Below are 21,341 nucleotides of genomic sequence, written 5' to 3'. Positions count from 1 at the left end.
GATGGCCTTGTGAGCGGATATGGTTGGGGAGAAATACGTGAACTTCTTGATCTCTAGATTTAATTCATGGCTCAGCCCTTAAAGTCTTGCATGTTTTTGCATGTAGTAGGTTACTACACATGTTTCTGGGTATTATTGCAAAGCAGGAAGATCAGATCAATTACATCTTTATTATAATACCATCCCTGAAGAAAGCTTAAATGTTATGTTGTTACACAGCCAGGCAAGTTTGATACTGAATAGTTGACTTGGAAACTTACTGTTTATGTCTTTGAGGGATTCTTTTTAGGTAAAAAAAAATAAAAATAGGCTTTTCTGAAAACCACGTTTGATTACTCAACTTTATTTGATTAAACAAAAATCATTAAAACAACTACCATTTTTTAAATTACTATGCTTTTTTCACTTACGTTTTATTTTAAATTAACTACCATTAGTTAATGATTGCCATCAGTTAGCACAGAATGAATGACCCTACAGCGTAATAACTACTTTACGGGGAGAACTCAGAATGCGTCAGATGCTGGGATGTAGTGAGAAGGGTTTGAGCCCTACAGTTAGTTTGAGTGTTCATGAAGGGCTGCGTTCTCGCGCTTGTAACACCAGCATCATCTACTCTCTTCCTTCCCTTTATCTTGTTAAACGTGGGAGAGAAGTGGAGGTGTCATGTCAGATATGCCATCTCAGAAGCACCCTGAAGTGTCAGGGAAAACCAGCGTCTTGTGGGAAGATAATGAAGTGATAGTTTGTTGCTACAGGTTTTGCAAGTACTGCCAGAAGGAAGGGGTAAGGGGAAGTTGTTAATTTGAATCTGAATCAGATTTCTGTTCTAGTTAAATTTTCCTTAGCTATTGACCTATATCCGTATACATTTATTAAGGTTTAGATAGGATACATGTTTCTGTCCTGAGAGATATCTATGCATCAAGTTGGCTTTCCATTAATGAAGAGAATGTGGACATTTTTGAGTAATTTCTTCACCTAAACTGTTAGAAATAATGCTTTAGTATCCTGAAAAATGGAAAATGTCTAAAGTAAGCTATTTAATTCTGTGCACTGGTACTAATTCTAGAATAAGGAGCATTCATTTCCGTCTTCCACTTTCTTGCTCTGTTTCTTTAGGAACGAGAGTCTGTATACTAATCTCTGCTTCCCCTCGCCACTGCTGTGGAAAACTTGACCATGGGTTTAAGGAAAATACAGTGTTGATCTTGGTTATATAGGCAGAAGTTAGTGTCGTATTTTACAAATTCCGTTTTATAAGGGCACTTCACGATGAAGTAAGGTGAAGGAGTGGGGTGTGTGTGCGCGTGGGTGCTTGTGTGCAGGTGTGTGTGTGTGTGTGTGTGATGATGGCAGAAAGACAGAAACAGACATTCCTGAGTTCCTAGATTTACAGATTTATCTGCTTTATACATTGTTCTGGAAACAAAAGTACAATAATGTAAGCATAATACTATATGAGAGCAAAATCCAGAAGCATTTCTAGAGCTGACTAAAATATTTTTGTTACTTACATTCATAGCTGAGAGGGCTGATAACCACTAAGGGCCTGCTGGCATATAAGGTAATACACAAGCTCTCTGCCATACTGACACTGTTAACAGATTTACTCAGTCCACACCTGCCGTTGGCAGTTTCTGACTAGAATCTTTGTAGGAAGGGCAGTGTTTTTCATCAGTGAAGGAACAGTCTTGGTTGTGTGTTGCCTTTCTGCCTCATGACGCGGAGGTGGGGTGAGGTGGTGTCAGTATTTTCCTTTCCCAGCCCATCCATGTGTTTTTCCCCCTTTTTTAGTTTTCTTACTTGAACTTCATATGCCAGACACTGGGCTACGAGCTCCTGACCTTCAACAGTTGTTATTTACTCAAAAACAGCTCAAGGCTTTGGATTTAATTTATGATATTTATACTTTTAAGTTTACTTTCAAGCTTTGGTATTTTTGCTGTCTTTACATATTGACCTTAATAGGTCAGATAAGCTAGTGCTGTGTCTTAAATATGTTATCTTTTAATTGTAAGGAAAGAACAGATTTAGGTATTTTTGGAATATTGAAAATTTTGGGGATATTGAAAATAAATTCAGAAAAAAATTGAGTATGTTTTCGAACTTAGGTAAATAATTGGAGGAGACTTTTGTTTACTTAGTTTCCAAGAAAATACAGGTATTCCAGATAAGAGATTTGGCTGATGGATGATATTTTATGCCAGATACTGAAATATGCAAGAATACCTTGGGGAACTAGAGAATGGAAGGCTGTGAGAGGAAGCGTTAATTCCCAAGCTTGTTCCTTTTAAAATATTGTGCTTCTTTTCTTGTTCCTTTAATCTAAATTGCCATCATTTCCTCTAAAGAGAGAGCAGCGAGCTCTAGTTTCTTCACTGTTGCTGATGCGCTTAGTCACAGCCATCGACTCGCAGCCGCCCCTGTGGCTGCATTTGGAGTCTGAGATCCAGTGTGTCTGCGACCCTCGCTGCTGCTGAGTTGCGTGCTCTGCGGGTTGGGGTCTGCGAAGACTGCACGTCCTCGGATCAGCCGCCAGCTCCCGCGTAAACTCCACGTCCTTCCCCGTCACTCTGTCTCCTCAGCTTCTTTACGTTTTCCTCATAACATAGCATGCTGCGTGACACGTGAGCTGTGTTTAAGCCATGATTTAGTGTTCTTCGCCTGGAATACAAATTCTCTGAAGACAGAGACTCTTTCTGTGTTTACCGGGAACTGGCCATCTCCGGCCCGGCCTCCGGGCCCGCGAGGAGTCGACAGGCATTACCTTTGCCGGCCCTGCCTCCTCCAGCTGCTGCTTCCTGCCTCCTTTCCTTTCTCGAGAGGCACGTTGGGAAAGCGGGACGTGAAATCTGTGTTCATGTATAAGGTAGCGAATGAATCTAAAGGGGCACTCGGAGGATTTCTGTTTTGAACTCTACGCACCGTCCTGTTTCCTGTCTTGTTCTGGTCCCCTGACTGGGTGAATGTACCCAGTGACTGAGTGACGTCATCAGGAAACCAGCTGACACTTCGAGTGCTGGCTGCAGACCTGGCAGGTGTTGTAGTCCTTCAGCGTTGTTTGTTTAATCCTCACAAAACCTGTGATGTGTGTACTTACCACTTTTACACTGAGGGCACCAAGGCGGAGAGAGTTTAACCGACATGCTTGAGGTCAGATGATTAGCAAAGGCGTGTCCTCCATTTGAGCCTAGAATGTGGCTTGGCCCTGGTGTCAGCAGGGGCAGAGCTGAAGGCCCCCGCTGCAGGAGCGCTGAAGCGGGTGCCCGCGCTGCGTTGCGGGCTCCTCTCCTTCTTTAATTCTCTTAGAAGAAAGGACCCTTCTGTTTTGCTTACTGGTTTCTTTTTTTTTTGAAGTAGAAATATGTGATTAACTTTAACATGATCTAGTTTCTGAATTTATTCAATTCAAAAGTTTAAAATTGAATGAAAAGGAGTTAGGAAACATTTCAGAGAGAATTGAACATTTGAGATGAACTTTGAGAAGTGATTAGTGGCATCTGGTCTGATGAATATTTATTCATTGATTTAACAATATTTACTGTCTGTTCTTTGTTAGGTCATGAGAATATAGGAGTGAAAAAGAAAAGGTTTCAGAGAGAGAAGAATGGATTGAGATAGGTTTCCCTGACCAAGGCTAGTGGCCCAAAGAAATAGAGGAAGGAAAACACTGGGTATCTTCAGAGAATGAAAAGATATGAAGACGATTAGGGGTAGATATGGATAGGTCAGGAAAGGTATGAAGAAGTTGTTAGGTGTATTAAATTTCAGTAGACATTATGCAAACACAGACATTACTGTATTGATGTAATATGAAATATAAAGTGGGTTATGGGTCCAAAGAATAGGATTTTATTAATAGCTCTGCTTCCTAATTGTATGAATTTGAACAAGTTATTTTATGTTTTCATAAGCAAATATTTCTTACAGGATATATCCTCATGTTATAATTTTTTAAAGCATACACAGGGCTCTAAACTGAAAAATCTTTCCTCAGACATAGCAAGCTTATATTTATATATATTTTCAAAATAAGGAGTCATGCTGTATATATTCTGCTACTTGCTGATTTCAGTATCCTTTGTATATTTTATCAGTGAATCTATACCTTTAATGCTTATGTGTTATTCCATTTCTGGGTTACCAAAATTTATAAAACCAATTCTTTATCGATGGATAGTTAGGTTGTTTATAGTTTTTGGCTATTACAGTCAACATCTTTCTGCATGGATTTGGCTGGGGGGCATGTCAGTAGGATAAATTCGTCACAGTAGCATTGCTGAACCAAAGGGCATACACATTTATAATTTTGATAGTTGTTGCCAGATTGCTTTTCAAAAATTTGTGCTTCTATAATCAAGTTAATCAAAATCAAAATGCATATTTCTCCACATCCTTATCAACACTAGGTATTATCCACCTTTTTTTATTTGGCAAATTTGATGAGAATTACATGTAATTTTTTTTAGTTGACATTTCTTTAATTATGAGTGAGGTTGCACATTATTTTATGATACATGCACACACATTCACATACACAGTAACATTTCATTTTGCTGGGAACTACTTAATGCTCTCTGTTACTCGTTGATTTAACTCTTCCAGTTGTATTTTTCTTATACTCTTTTTAAAAAGAGGACAGTTACCCTTCTTCCTCAGTAAATGGTTAAGATGATCAAGTAAGTGAGTGTTTGTCAACCATGTTTGTTCATTATTGCTTCCCTAAAAAACTTTTAAACAATGTTCCCCTAATCCTCCCCCTTTCCCAATGATGTTTTAATACCACAGATGTACACGGATACGCTGTGTATCTGTTTATCTTCTGTGGTCTCTTGGTGGGCCATAAGCCATTGTAATGTCTAAGATTTCTCTCCAGCCCCACCCCAATAGCCAGTTTTCATCCCCTCAAAGACAGTATCACTCCTGTTGAGATCATATGGTACATGTAAAGTTTTTGTAAAGTGCAAAGTGCTTTTTAAATATAAAGCTTTATTGTTAATAATTTGCATTTCATGTGATATAATATTCCATGTCTGTTTTGCAGCTGCCTTTTTCTCATTGCAGATTTCCCTTTTGTGGCCCTAGGCGTTTATTATTTTTCTGTTCATTTTGCTGCCTTTGGGACAGTCTTTATTATGTTGACTTCTCCTCAGCTCCCCCTGCCTATCATCAAGATGTTATTCTTCTTTGAGAGTCTGTCCTGGATAAGTTCACTTTCTCCATGAAGTCTTTGTAGTCCCTTGTAATTATCCCTTGGCTTCATAGAGTTAGAGCTCTTTTAATACATCTCTTCTGCTGTGACATTCTGTCTTTTATTATAGGTCTATCTCCTCCTGATAGATTTAGTGTCAGGATAGCAGTGATGTTGCCTCTTTTCATCCTTTATTCCCACATGTTCCTTTCACAGAGCCATTGTACATGGTGGGAAGACAGGAGGGACGTCTTGCAATGGATTTCTGAAGACGTTTGAACTCATGTCCCAGCCACTCAGTGTGTGACCTTGGGCTGAGATCTTTAACCTGCGAGCCTCCGTATCCACCTGTACAAAATAGGACTAATAATGCCATCTTTTTGATAAGATTGCTGAAAAGATTGAATGGCATAATAACAAAGCACAGTGCCTGGCATTTAGTTAAGCTTTCCATTAAATATTAGTAATCTGCAAATATTTCTTAGCACAGAGAAAGACATTGAATGAAGTATTATCATAATCATTTCTGTTTCTTTCTTATTTGGGAACATAATCTGTTGTTCATTGTACACAAAGAAAATGTGGTTTTCTTTAAATCATTTTTTTTTTAAAGAATGTATCCCGCAATATAATTCAGCATATGAGTATCATTTAAAGTGTACCTGAATAATAATATAAATATTATGCATTATTCTGTTGTCTTTCAGTACAGTGTTAGAATTATTAAATAGCCACAATTTTAAAAAGTCCTATAAATCACTGAGCAAAAGACAACCCAGTTGAGAACTGGGCAAAAGATATGACAGCACTCTGATAGAGAGACCTGAGTGTCCAGTAGAGAGAGGTGGGCCATGGGGTGCCCAGGTGTTTGTTCAGACATTATTTTGGGTGTTTTGGTGACGGTGTTTTGGATGAAGTTAGTATATAAACAGAAAGCACACTGCCCTCTGTAACGTAGGTGGGCCTCATCCAGTCAGTCGAAGGCCTGGGTAGAGCAGAAAGCTGACCTTTCTAATGAGCAAGAAGAATTCTGTAGTGCAATGATTTGGACTTCATATACAACATCCCTTCCTGCCTTCAAACTGGAACATTATCTCCTCCTGTCTGAGAGGCTAGCCCATTGACTCTTCCTGAATCATTTGCTTGCTTTCCCATTTTGATCATTGAACTTTTTAGTTTCCATTAATCATGAGAGCCAGTTTCTTTACAGTAAATCTCTCTCTCTGTCTCTGTCTCTCTCTATATATATGTGTGTGTGTGTGTGTGTGTGTGTAAAAGTGTTATTCAGTGGCACTCATTTATTTATTTAAGATTTTGGCCATGCTGCACAGCTTATGGGATCTTAGTTCCCCAACTAGGGATTGAACCCAGGCCCTTGCCAGTAAACTGCTGGACTGCCAGGGAATTCCACACCTATGTATGTCCTTATTTGCATGGGATGGGGTGGGGGAAAGGTGGGAGAGAGAAGTGGAGGAGGGAGGAAGGGAAGAGCAGGGAAGGAAGGTTTCCTCTTTGTTCTGTTTCTCTAGAGTACCCTCACTAGTACAGCAGACGGAAAGTCTTTCTATCAGGTAGTCAAGGTGATGCTAATTAAAACCACAGTGCGATACCACTTCATACCCTTCAGACTGACAAAAACAAGAAAGGCTTGTGATATCAATACAGCGTCTCCCATATCAAATGTAATTTGGTACAGTGACTTTAGATCAGGGTTTGACAGTATTTTATTAAATGAGCTAAGGATTTGATCCAGCAATTTAACTTATAAAATGTCAGTTTACAAGTTTTAAAGTCTACTGAAATTACTACATTTGTCATCAGTATATAATTACATTAAATGTTGAAATTTATTTTAAAATTTAGTTTTTTGTTAACATGTTTCCCAGGTTGGTGCTGGTGATAAAGAATCTACCTGCCAATGCAGGAGATTCAGGAGATGCAAGTTTGACCCCTGGGTTGGGAAGATCCCCTGGAGGAGGAAATGGCGACCCCATTGTTCTTGCCTGGAAAATCCCATAGACAGAGGAGCCTGGTGGGGTCCTCTGTCCATGGGGTTCATGGGGTTGCAGAGTCAGACACAACTGAGCACAAGCATGAATTTATGCATAACATGCTTCTAATGCAGATTGTTTCACGACTGATTTTTATATTTGATTGCATATGCAACTGTAGACACATATATGTGCCCTGCCATATGGATTCAGAATTGCTATTTTGTGCAGATTTCTATAGAGTATTTAGTAAAATTATGACTGAAATGAAGTGGTTTAAAGAAATATATCAAGAATTTCAATCACCAAGTACAATATGAAATTCTAGTAGTAATATTTTTGTACTCTTTTTTTGTTGCTAAGGCTTTTCTCTCAGTAGATCACTGGAAAGATTCTATAAGGTATAGTGTTCATGTTTCAAAGGATATTGTTGTTGCTTTAGTAGCTAAGTTGTGGCCAACTAGCCCACCAGGCTCCTCTGTCTATGGGATTTCCCAGACAAGAAGACTGGGGTGGGTTGCCACTTTGTTCTCCAGGGGATCTTCCTGAGCCAGGGATCGAACCTGTGTCTCCTGCATTGTCAGGCAGATTCTCTACCATTGAGCCACCAGGGAAGCTCCTCCAAGGGATGTATGTGTTACATATAGATCAGTTCAGTTCAGTTCAGTCGCTTAGTCATGTCCGACTCTCTGCAGCTCCATGAACCACAACACGCCAGGCCTCCCTGTCCATCACCAACTCCCGGAGTCCACCCAAATCCATGGATTCCACCTAAACCCATGTCCATCGAGTCGGTGATGCCATCCAACCATCTCATCCTTTGTCGTCCCCTTCTCCTCCTGTCCTCAATCTTTCCCAGCATCAGGGTCTTTTCAAATGAGTCAGCTCTTCGCATCAGGTGGCCAAACTATTGGAGTTTCAGCTTCAACATCAGTCCTTCCAATGAACACCCAGGACTGGTCTCCTTTAGAATGGACTGGTTGGATCTCCTTGCAGTCCAAGGGACTCTCAAGAGTCTTCTCCAACACCACAGTTCAAAAGCATCAATTCTTCGGCGCTCAGCTTTCTTCACAGTCCAACTCTCATATCCATACATGACCACTGGAAAAACCATAACCTTGACTAGACGGACCTTTATTGACAAAGTAATGTCTCTGCTTTTTAACATGCTGTAATTTCATGGCTGCAGTCACCATCTGCAGTGATTTTGGAGCCCAAGAAAATAAAGTCTGTCACTGTTTGCATTGTTTCCCCATTGATTTGCCATGGAGTGATGGGACCGGATGCCATGATCTTAGTTTTCTAAATGTTAAGTTTAAGCCAGCTTTTTCACTCTCCTCTTTCACTTCATCAAGAGGCTTTTTAGTTCCTCTTCACTTTCTGCCATAAGGGTGGTATCATCTGCATTTCGGAGGTTATTGATATTTCTCCCAGCAATCTTGATTCCAGCTTGTGCTTCTTCCAGCCCAGCATTTCTCATGATGTACTCTGCATATAAATTAAATAAGCAGGGTGACAATATACAGCCTTGATGTACTCCTTTTCCTATTTGGGACCAGTCTGTTGTTCCATATTACACATATAAATAATCCATATTATAAAGCAAAGTATTAGTTTCTGAAATATGAGGAAGACAGTAGACTGCACAGGTATATTTTATAATTAAACTATGTAAGTTTACTGATTTGACCACTTAGATTCAGTTACCACCTTTAAGTAAGTAGTGGCTTTACTTAACTAACTGGTAAAGACTTAGAAATTTACACTACTTGAGCAGAATTTTCCTATTGTATTAAAAATAATTGTCCATCTTAATCTTTTACTTGATTTTGTTGGATTTAAATTCGTAGAAATTTTAAATATGTATTTATAATTTTAAAAGTTATAGCATAAAAACATTTCTTTGCTAAAGAAAACTTTGTTAAATTGTACTTACATAAAAGTGAGTATATTTGGGTTTGTGGAGGGAAAGGATCATTTGGTTTTGAAAATGTTTTTATAGGAAAAAATTACTCTGTAATAATAACACTTAAAGTGCTTGATCCTGTTTATTCCCATTAGAAATTAGGACACTATCTCCAGGCCTTAAACAATTTTCAGAGCGTTCAGATATCTTACTTATTTCCGTTAGTATATAAATGACCTTGTAATTTGAAACGACTGTGTCTAATTTAGTGTACTTTTAAACATTTTATTGTGGTATTCAGTGAGATTTTGGAGATAGCCTACTATAGTCTTCTGCCTAAAGCATATACACAGAAAAAAGAGGTATCTGTTTTTGCTGGTGAATTTCTCTGATGATGGGGTAGAGTTTGTGTAGCCCTCTGTAGTCCCTGTGGACCCATATTACCACTTGAGTATTCATCCGGTTTTGTTAATTATATCCTTTTGTGAGTCCTTTCAGGCCTTCGTTTGTTCTACATGGAGTTCATGGAATTATGTTGTTTTTAGTATGCATTGAAAGTAGAGTGAGAGTGTTAGTTGTTCAGTCGTGTTCGACTCTTTGCAACCCCATGGACTGTAGCCCACCAGGCTGTTCTGTCCATGGAATTCTCCAGGCAAGAATAGTGGAGAGAGTTGCCATGCCATTCTCCAGGGGATCTTCCTGACCCAACAGTCAGACCTAGGTCTCCCACATTGTAGGCAGGTTCTTTACTGTCTGAGCCACCAGGGAAGCCCTAGATTACAATAACGTCTCGAAAAGTGTTTTAGTGGTGGCGATGGACATCAGTATGTTATGTGAGCGCTATATATTGTCTTCTGTCTTTATAATTAGCCCTCTCTTCTTTTTTTTCATGTTTGCTTATTTAATTTATTTGACCGTACCCGCTCTTAGTTGTGGCATGCAAATGCTTAGTTGCAGCATGTGGAATCTGGTTCCCTGACCAGGGATTGAACCAAGGCACTTTTCACTGGGAGTGCAGAGTGTTAGCCAGATACCACCAGGAATTCTCAGACCTTTCTTTTTTATCTAGCTTTCATTTTGTCGATGCTTAAAACTTTCCCTCTCGTGAAAGTGAAACGAGCCTTATGTTTACATTTTAAGCTATGCATATGTATCAGTGTTTTTACATGGGCATCTGAATGGTTTTGGTGTTAGAACACATATCGAAATTATTTGTGCACATACCTTTTGGGTAAAGATGGAACAGTTACATCAACATGTGGACATCTGAGATCCTGAGAGGAACCGTCAGGTTTCATTTTTCTGCTATTTAGTGCTGATGCTTTCTGTTAAGTTTGTTCATTTGTTTAGTATTGTATTTCTTTATAGCCCCTTTTCTTAGGACAACTGGAAATCAAGTCTTGGTGGGGCTACAGGGTGTCCATTTGTGTAGTATATTTTGGTCTTTCCCATTACCAGTAAGAGAGCAGCCCTGGAAAGATGCTTTTTTGCCTTAGAGTGAGTTCTTTTGGAACCTCACCTTTTGAGAGTTTTGGTCTCTTTTAATTCTGGAACTCCTACAGTGAACTTACCACATATTTTCCCATAAATATTCCACTTATCTACTGGTAGAGTTGTCAGATAAAATATAGGGTGCACAATCAGGTAAATAAAGAGTACATTTAGTATAAGCATGATCCAAATATTATTTTGTTGTTTTTCTAAAACTCAAATTTAAATGGGCATCTGTATTTTTATCTTATGTTATTTCAATTAATTAATTAATGCTTAGTTTGCAGCTTACTTCCTCAGCTTCCCTCTCAGTGAACTCCGAGCCACTTGAATAAAAGGGTGCAGTTACACCCTGATTCATCTGGACCCAGTTTTCCTGTCACTGTGACGTTTACTGGCTGAAAGAATGAGCTCTCTAATCAGCTCTGAGTGTTTCTAAAGCAGCTTTGCTCAACTGAGTTCGCCCTTTTATGTGAATTGAATTCATTGAAAAAAAAAATCATGTTTCAAAGAATAGTTGCAGATCTCAAGCTTAATGGAAAAAATTCCACCTCTCCTTCCCTTCGTCATCTTTCTCTCCCTTCTTTTTTCAGCACTTACTATAATTAGCAGCATTAACAGCAAATGTTTGCTTTAGTTAAATTATTCAGAACATTTATTTTACTTGTCAAAGGTTAGATCAGGTTGTTGTTTGAACTGGTAATTAAATGCAGTCTAGTATGCTCTCATGTTTATATGCACTATAAGCTTGGTTCCTCATCACTTTGTATAATTTTATGATGTTCAAGGCTGACATTTCAAAAAGGTTTTTGATTTTGTGGAAAAGAAAACCTTCTGAGTACTTTAGTGTGATATCTGATGTGAGAATGTCCAAAGTTAGGGTTCAGAGTATCACAGTTCAGTGCCTTTGTAACCTACAGTATCACAGTGGTGATATTCTCCAAGCAGTGTATAGAATCACGCTCACTGCTTATTGAGTTTGTGTTTGACATGATGATCAGTGCTGAAGGACTTGGCCCCTAGTAGGTGTTCAATATGTATTTGTCAAATGAGTGTTTTAGGTCATATTAAACAGTATGGGGCATAGCTCAGTTCTTGTAGCTCAGTATAATTTAAGACAGTATTTGTTCCCACTCTGAGGCTCTTTTAAATAATTCCAATTTGTATGCTTGTGTGTGGGAGCAAGTATAGCACAGTTAATTTTTGTATCTGGGAATTATGCTAAATTATGCCTTGGTTTTGTGGACTCATTGAATAAATGATTTCTACAGGTGTGTCTGTGTTAGTACTTTGGAGTACGCATGGATAGAGCACATCCTCTGTCCTTAGAAAGAATAGAGGGTAGTGGAGAACAACTGGTACACTGAAGAAGGGTCCACATTAGTGCGAGTTACGTACTAGGTGAACGGGCATCTGAGGGACCCTGGGGAAGGTGACTTCTGAGCTGCATCTGAGGACAGAGAGTATGTGCTGAGCCCTTCCAGTCATGTCTGACTCTTTGCCACCCTTTGGGCCATAGCCCGCCAGGCTCCTCTGTCCATGGGATTCTCCAGGCTGGAATACTGCAGTGCATTGCTGTGCCCTCCTCCAGGGGACCCTCCCGACCCAGGGATCAAACCAGGTCTCTTAGTCTCCTTCATTGGCAGGCTGGTTCTCTGCCGCTAGCGCCAGCTGGGAGGCCCAGGTCGCATTGTGAGGAACGAACCAGCAGGCAGAGAAGCCGTATGTTGGAAGCTCTGAGGGTTGCGGTTTGTGGGCGTAAAGAAAGAGTGAACATGGGGAAGGTGCAGCCGAGGCCCGTGTCTTTTCCTGAAGTTGTTCAGTAGCTTCCCCGGCCCTTAGGGAACAGCTCAGGACACACCGTGTGGTCTGTAAGCCCTGCCTTACAGTCCCTGCCTGCCTCCCCAGCTGGTGATCACCCAAGCTGAGCCCGCGGCCTAGGCCCCTGCCTGGGGCGCACGCGTGCGTCTCCTGGAAGCCCTCTGCCGGCGGCCCCCTCCCTGCCTCCCAGCTGCAGTCCGCACCACTTTTATTTAGTTGCAGTATCGAAATAACGTTAAAAAGAGGCCAGTCACATGCTATCTTAAAAAGTACTTTAATATTATTGTCAGTAAACTACGACAAAGAACCTTGGTTCCACTGCAGTCTTTGGTATATTTTCCCACACGTGATCTTGTTTAAGTCTCATGTTAGTCATGAGATAGGTCTTACATGAAATTAACAAACAGAATTGTCTTTCATTACAAAATGCCATGTTTTAGCTAGAATTTAAAGCTACTTGGGATAATTGAAATAAAAGTAAAGCCATCTTTCAAAATAAGAGTGGGTATAGAGTTGTGTGTGCACCAAACCTTTGTGTGTGTGTGTGTGTGTATTTTTAATAAAATTGACTTAAACGATTAGCCACAAGATGTCATCTATTTGATGTCAAATGTAAACTAGATGTTATCCTAAAACACTTTCAAATTCTACTTTTATCATTGAAATGCTATTCTCTTCTTTTCTTTGTAATTTATATAAGGAAACTTAGAAATTCCAGAGGTTAACTTTTGTCAGAAACTTCATTAAATTGATTAATCACATACCTGGGTTTGTGACATATTCTCATCATTGGCCTGTGCATGACACTTTTATCTATGGGATTAGCTTGCAAATGTTACATACCAATTAGTAACATGTCACTAGTTTTTCAGAAATTTCTCAAAGTCTAAGCATTTGCAGTTGAAATACAAGCACTTAGGCCAGTTGCCGCCCAGTGTACTAGCATGTCCAGCAGCTCACCTGGTCTCAGCCCTGAAAGAGACAGGGCTTACTTTCCCAGTACGTGAATGGGCTTGACTCGCAGAGCATGGTCACAGGTTGGGTCAGATACGCAGATTTCTTGTGTCTTTGGTCTTCCCTGGCTTCAGGAAGAAAGGGGAGCATTTCTCATCAACGGGTAAGGTTAAAGGTAACAGTTGGCTACTGAGGTGGTGAGTGCAGATGGCAGAGGACAGAGTGTGAGAGAGTGTGTGTGTGTACATGTATGTATGTGTGTACATGTAGTTGGCTACTGAGGTGGTGAGTGCAGATGGCAGAGGACAGAGTGTGAGAGAGTGTGTGTGTGTACATGTATGTATGTGTGTACATGTAGTTGGCTACTGAGGTGGTGAGTGCAGATGGCAGAGGACAGAGTGTGAGAGAGTGTGTGTGTGTACATGTATGTATGTGTGTACATGTAGTTGGCTACTGAGGTGGTGAGTGCAGATGGCAGAGGACAGAGTGTGAGAGTGTGTGTGTGTGTACATGTATGTATGTGTGTACATGTATGTATGTATGAAGGAGGGGCCATATGAGAGTCTGCTGGTCTGCAAGGAACTTGGGCTCTCTTCTCACATGCTGTGTTTCTGGGCAGGTCCTGAGCAGCACCGCAGGCTAAGTGTGTGTTCAGCTACCCTGGGTTCGCCCAGGAGAGAGCCCAGGGTCTCAGGCTGCCTCTCACCTAAAGGGACAGGCCCTTGCTTCTTTAAGGTAGTTCTTCTTAGAAGATTTTCCTAGGACTTGCCTGGCAGTCCTAGGTTAAGACTCTGCATGTCTAACGCAGGGAGCAGGGGTTCGATCCCTGGTTGGGGCGTGGTCATGAAAAGAGATCTTTCTAATTTCTAGTCCGTTTAATGGGCTCTGTCTTCTCAAATATGTTTTTAAAAAGTATTTATTTATTGGCTGTGCGGGGTCTTTGTTGCTGCACACGGGCTTTCTCTAGTCGCCCAGCGAGGGCTTCTCGTTGTGCTGGCTTCTCCTGCTGCAGAGCTCAGGCTGCGGGACACGTGGGCCTCGTGATTGCAGAGCCCGGGCTCAGTAGCTTTGGCACGTGGGCCCAGTTGCCTCGTGCGTGGGGGCATTCTGGACCAGGGATAGAAGCGGTGTCCCTCGCGTTGCAAGGTGGGTTCTAAGCTACTGGACCTAGGGAAGCCTCAAATGTCTTTAGTTCTGATCTCTTTCGTGTATTTTGTGCCAAATGCAGCTAGAAGTTCTGAAAACTGATAGGAATGAGTAGCTGACTTGGACTCAAGTTTATCTCATTGTACTTTATTGGATTCTTTCAAACTGTCATCAGGAATGCTTTACTGGGGAAAAAAAAAGGTTACCTTCCAAATTGGGAGATACAGAAGTGAATAAAATAGGTAAAGCCTTTGCATTCATAGACCTATAATGAGGGGAATGCATAGTAAACAAAATACAGGTAAGTTTGTGCTGTGTGAGGTAGTGATGTGTGTTACAAGAAAAGCTGAGTGCTGGGATGAAGACGGAGGGAGGGTGTATGCTGAGTGTGGCCGCTGGTCGTGGGTCCCCTGATACCCAAGGTGATACTTGAGCAGGACTGTGGGGAGAGCCGTCTCTGAGGATGGACGCCTGAGGGAGGCGTTTAGGAACCAAGGAAGGTACAAAGGCCCGGTGGCAGGAAGTGGCCCAGCACACGCGAGAGACTGTAAAGGGGCCTCGAGGGCCGGAAGGCCAGAGCGGCAGGTGCAGGGGAGCTTCCGGAGAAAAGCTCCACGAAGTAGCTGGGGGCAAGATCCTGGGAAGTCCTGGGAAGATACTTTATTTTATTCTGACTGAGATGAGAAGCCAATGCTAAGTTCTGAGACATGAACTGAGTTAAATCTTAGATGGATCACTCAGGCTGCTGTAAGTTAGTGGACTGTAGTTGGAAACAGGGAGCCCTACTGGAGGAAATGAAATAGTCCATGTGGGGCTTGCAGAGACCTGGAACCAGGTGATGGTGGTCCAGATTTCACATTAAAGAACCAACAAGATTTGCCAGTGGCTTAGGCGTGCTCCAGGAACAGCCATCAGCTGGTCTGAATTTGAGCCCATATCTGATCAGTACTAAGGGGCACAGTGTCCCAGCACAGGAAGGGGAGATGTGCAGAGACCTGAAGCGGTGCTGAGTTGGATTCTTGCTCAAGGAACAGAGAGAAGTCCTGTGTGGCAGAGCATCCTGCTGGAGGAGAGAGTGGGGTTAGCGGCTTAGGTGTGAGCCTGGATTCAGGGCCTCTCTACAAGAGTTTGGATTTTATATAAGTGTGTTGTGAAACAGTTTACACTGGCAAAAATATCACTTTGGACGTTGTGTGGTAATAGATGGTAGGAGGTGGGTATGCTAGGATGTGAAATCTGGCGATAACAGGCAATCTAGTCGGGTTACACAGTAAGGATTCTGTTACTGCCTGTGAGGTAGGGTGAATCTAGGCGGTTTCCTTCACTGCAGTTAGGAGTGAGCATCTTTGTAATGGAGAAAACTTCCGGAAGCCCTTGAACAACTTCCATTCACATTGAACAGCTCATCCTAATCAGTCTGGCACAGGCAGTGGGACCTTCATGATTGGCTTAGACCATTTCTCTCTGCCTCCCCATCCCTCACCGTTCCGTACCTCTCTAGGAGCACGTGGCCCAAACACAACTTGAATTTTGTTGGAAAGACAACAGCGTTGTCAACAGTGTTGACAACAGCGAGGAGGAATGGAAGCTGTGAGACCAGTTAGGGAAGGGTGTTGTCAGAGTAAATGAGGGATGAACTCTACAATTACAGGTTAGGAGTGGTCACACTACACAGGGGAAGCAGAAACGTGAACAAAAAATGTTACTCTCTACTGAAGTCTCCCAGCACACACCTTCTCTCTTTAAGAAAAATCTATACTAATGCTGTTGAGCAAAAGGCAGAACATCGTTCTTCATATTCTGACTCTTAGCATTTATTGCTTAACACTGTCTTGCTGGTGCCTGTGGTCCGTCACATGTAGTAAAGACGTTTTGCTGAGCTGTGTTTAGTCGCTCAGTCATGTCTGACTCTTTGAGACCCCGTGGACTGTCGCCTGCCAGGCTCCTCTATCCATGGGGATTCTCCAGGCAAGAATAGTAGAGCGGGTTGCCATGCCCTCCTCCAGGGGATCTTCCCAACCCAGGGATCAAACCAGGTCTCCCACATTGCAGGCAGATTCTTTACCATCTGAGCCACAAGGGAAGCCCATGAATAGTGTAGTAGGTCACCTATCCCTTTTCCAGGGGATCTTCCTGACCCAGGAACTGAACCGAGGTCTCCTGCATTGCAGACAGATTCTTTACCAGCTGAGCTACCAGGGAAGCCCAAAAAGTAGAACATAGTTCTTCATATCCTAACTCCTGGCATTATTGCTTAATATTGTCCCGCTGGCGCCTGAGGTCTGTCACATGACGGAAATATTGCTGTGGAGGAGCAGGGAAAAATGACTTCTTGCCTTGGTCCACAGAAGGGAAGATGGGTATTCAAATTAGGTCTAGGATTTATGACAGTGAGTGGGAAAGGCCTCATCAGAAGGGGAAGGGATGTGAATAAGCCTGGGGAGGGAGCTGCTCTGGCTAGAGAGGATCAGCTGGGGCTTCTGAGCTGCTGGCTCGCCTCAGTGATGTGATGAGGTCTGCAGTGATGGGGTCAGAGGAGCCACAGCACTGGGGGAGGTAAATGATGCAAAACTCCGGCAATTTGACAGTGACTCCAAAGGCCCCGTGTGTTACTTATTCATAAATTATAATTTTGCTAAGGCATGTATAAACTATGTCTGCATCCCTGGTGTACTTGTTATTTGCTATTTTCACTGGATATTCACTTGTTCTCAGATGGAATTTGGGAAGATACACATACCTGTAACTGTAGAGGATCTGTGAGTGAGGGAAAGTCATTCAGTCGTGTCTGACTCTTTGTGAGCCCCTGGACTACACAGTCCGTGGAATTGCTGTTCCCTTCTCCAGGGGATCTTCCCAACCTATAAAGGGACTATTGCACTTCTAATTTTAGGTTTTGCAAAGCTTGTATGGGAGAAAAGTAAACTAGAATGCTTTGCATTAAAAGCATTCCTTGTTATTGTGCTTTGCAGATAAAGGCATTTTTAAGAAATTTGAGGGTTTGTGTTAACCTTGTGTTATCAGCTGATGGTTAACATATTTTAGTAATAAAGTATTTTAAATTAAGGTATGTGCAGTTTTTAGATGTACTATTACTCACTTAATAGGGTACAGTATAGCACAAACATAATTTTTCAGTGCACTGGGAAACCAAAATATTTGTGTATGACTGTTGTGCTACTTGCTTTATTGCAGTAGTCTAGAACTGAACCTGCAGTATCTCCAAAGGTCTGTTATAGTTAACATAGCAATAAAGAAAACTTTTCGTCCTATGAATCCTGGTTTAATTTTGTGGGAGGTTTAAATGAACAAGTGCCTAAACAGTGCCTGCTTCCTAATAAATGCTGTGTTTTTGCCATTGCGTGCCTGTGTGCCTGTCAAGTCACTTCAGTCGTGTCTGACTCTTTGCAACCCTGTGGACCATAGCCTGCCAGACTCCTCTGTCCATGGTGTTCTTCAGACAAGAATACTAGAGTTGCCCTGCCCTCCTCCAGGGATCTCCCGACCCGGGGGTTGAACTTGCAGTCCTTTAATGCTGAACCACTGGGGACACCCCATGTTTTTCCGGTTACTATTACTTAATTAAAAATGCTATTTTTAGTTTTTTTAAAAATTTATTTTCCAGCCCTACCACTTACTAATAGCTCAGGGCTAAATGTCAGATCCACCAGGACTTTTAGAGGGACCTCCTCACAATTACTCCTGTGCTTCTGCAAACACCTTAGGCCTTCCCAGGCTTGAACCAAAGAGGGGTTCTTTTTGTTTTTGACTGAATTATTTGATTTGATTTGATGCTTAATGCAGAGTGGCCATTTATTTCTTTTCCTTGTTCTTAATCTCATCATCAGTTTAATGTAATTGTCCAGTTGTTTTTTCTTTTCAGTATTCTTCCTGAACTCCCAATTGTTGGTTATAATTCTCTTGATTTTATAAGAACCTGACCAAATAGTGTAATGGCTAGAGGTCGTGTCTATGCCTATAAAACAGAGCAGTAAATAAGTTGAAGGCTATAATGACAAGAATTTTGGTCACTAGGCTGAGCTTTCCCAATCTTTACATCATGAGTACATGTTCAAGGGAACTCTGAAACCATATGAGTATACATGTGGAGAGCTTTTTGTCAGGCCACTGTAACTCTTCATAAATGCTCAATTTTCTCGTGTTTATATGGTCACAACGGCCACTTTCCAGTTACTTCATAGCATTTGGATATCAGAAAGCCAAACATATTCGTTTTTTATAATATAAAACATTTAAACCCACCTCTGATCCTTTCATATATTCTGCATGTTTCTGATTATGTGTATCATTTATGAATCTAGTATTTTTATAGTGGATCATTTACCCTAAAATTCTTATTCTGATAATTTGGAAATATAGGCATTAAATCTGTGTTAATTTTCTTTCAATCATTGTTCTCAGTGTATAGACCCTTACTGTAGTCCTTACCTATTTAATAGGCGACACTTGATCATACAATTGTGTGGTTGGTAAAAGTGAATTAGGGTTTCAGGATTTTACCAATGGGTGATTTTTAATATTGAATGACATGTATTAAGACAAATGCTTTTATATATAATTTATTTGGCATTGTAAATGCATTTATCTTGTGAGAAACAGACCCCCTGTTGTCAGATGAAGTATTCTGGAAAGGTTTGGAGTAAATAAATAATAAAACTACTTTGATATACAATCTAACCAATATTAAATATTAAGACTTTCCGATGATTGATTTTAATACTTAATTAACTGATTTAAAGTCCAGGGGAGCACTCTTGCATGCAGATGACAGAATTCAAAAACAAAGCTTCATCCTTTGCCTTTGTTTTATTTCTCATCTTTTTTCCCTCCCTCATTTCTCTTCTTCTTTCTCTTATAATTAAGACATTAAAACATCATTTTCCCTGACCATCAAATTTACTTCTGGCTACCAGTATTTCTAAATAAAAATTTTTTGACCAATTCTACAAATAATGTTCCATTACTGTCTAATTACAAAAATTTAGCTTCTATCAGTTTCTTGCATTTATAGCCAAGCTGTCGTATTGTAGGTTATAAGCCCATTGTGGTAAATGCGTGCTGCCTGTAAGGGATACTCATTCATGCTGTATCTTCCTCACCCCTCTTATAATTGTGCTCTGGTAATAGTTCATTTACGCTCTTTCATATGCTTTTCTTATAGGAGTTATCTTTATGTAAAGTAATATTACTGTCATTTCAGTGTTTGACTTCTAAGTTTACCATCAGTCAAGAATTTAAATGAATGAAGTATGCTTATATGAGCTTTTTTGAATATGGATGTCTTTAGAAGACACGATTCAGAATACTAATTCTGTGCCTCTATATTAGAAACAGTAAAAGCATAAATATAAGCTGAAATACAAAGAATTTCAGATTCAGAGGGAATAAACTAGAGGTTTTGTTTATATGATGCCATTTTAAAAGTGAAAATTGTATTCACTAACCTATTTTTTTTTTTGTCATTCTGATGCTCACAATAGAAGTTTATACTTATAGACTACTTGTATTACTTCACTTTACATGGAAAATATATTATTTTGAAATTTCATTAACATAATTTATCTTTCAAGCTTTAGTGAACTCTTAACCCATTCATTAAATATTAACAGTTTTAACGATACTTCCTTTCTTTCAGATCACTTTTATCTTAAGATGTAATATTGTAACAACCAGATTTATGAAGCCAGTACAACAATCCTTAAGATTAGTCTTTGATTTTTAAATGGAGGTTTCAGCCTAGTGTGTCAATTTGTGTGACCAGAATGGCAGTTAAAACCATGTTGCGCAGCTAATTTTGAGTTTTGTGAACTTTGATTTCATGAGAAACAGGGACTTTAAATGTTATTTATATTGCAAGTGTAGCAAAGAAGAGATTCCTTCTTTCTCAAGTCTTAGAAGGTATTTTGCTGTGCTTTCTGAATTAGAAAAAATAAGATTGCCCTTATTTTAAAAAAATTCTTTACCATTTTTGTCAGCTAGGGAAATTCTAGAGACAGTTTCACATTATTAAAGAAAGTTGAAATCCATCAGTTATGGATTAAAGTAGTCATTACTAAGATGCATACTTTTGGTCATTATGTATTTTTCTCTCTCTCTCTCTATATATATATAGCTTTTGGTAAAGAATCCACCTGCCATGCAGGAGACCCTGGTGATTCCTGGCTCAGGAAGATCCCCTGGAGAAGGGATAGGCTACCGACTCCAGTATTCTTGGGCTTCCCTGGTGGCTCGGCTGGTAAAGAATCCATCCGCCTGCAATGCGGGAGACCTGAGTTCTATCCCAGGGTTGGGAAGATCTTCTGGAGGAGGGAAAGGCAACCCACTCCAGTATTCTGGCCTGGAGAATTCCAGGAACTCTATAGTCCATGGGGTTGCAAAGAGTCAGACACGACTGAACGACTTTCACTCACTTCACTTCTATATAGACAAGTTTAGGACATAGGAAGTATACAACCATAAGATGCAGTGATCCATTGTGAGTTTCAAAATGTTTATGCCACTTTGACTTTTATAGTGGTTGTCTTAAAATATTCTGAACCAAAAAAAAAAAACCTCCCTTAATTCACTTGAATTTTTCTTAAATATTTTCTTGTAGTTTGATATTCACAGGTACAAAATTATAGTGTTTAAGATAAATACAGATTACATTTTTTTTAATTGTTTGCCATCCTGCTTTGTAGTTTGCGTATATTTTTGGTTGTTATAGTCACAAAACACAAGTTGGAAAAGTCTTAAGAAAATTACTTCACATTTGAAAGCAACATATTGTGATTTTATAAGGTAATCACAATAGCAGTAGCTGCCGGGGTCCTGCCCC

At 40.4% G+C, this 21,341-nt stretch overlaps 1 protein-coding gene across 5 annotated transcripts in view; it reads left to right on the top strand.

Moving 5' to 3' along the window:
* TBC1D5 (TBC1 domain family member 5) overlaps positions 1 to 21,341 on the top strand; it is a 591,406-nt gene that overhangs the window by 205,677 nt on the left and 364,388 nt on the right. The window contains exon 1 of one of the 5 annotated variants that reach the window (XM_027549617.1): positions 20,738 to 20,759. The exons of the other annotated variants lie outside the window; for them this stretch is intronic. The gene's annotated coding sequence lies outside the window, so the exon portion shown is untranslated. Of the gene's footprint in view, positions 1 to 20,737; positions 20,760 to 21,341 lie in introns of those variants that run through there. 5 annotated transcript variants of the gene reach the window in all.

The sequence above is a fragment of the Bos indicus x Bos taurus genome, chromosome 1 (assembly GCF_003369695.1).
Source record: "Bos indicus x Bos taurus breed Angus x Brahman F1 hybrid chromosome 1, Bos_hybrid_MaternalHap_v2.0, whole genome shotgun sequence".
Taxonomy (NCBI): domain Eukaryota; kingdom Metazoa; phylum Chordata; class Mammalia; order Artiodactyla; family Bovidae; genus Bos; species Bos indicus x Bos taurus.
Note: the sequence above shows the minus strand (reverse complement) of the source record. Positions and strands in the feature narration are given on the sequence as shown.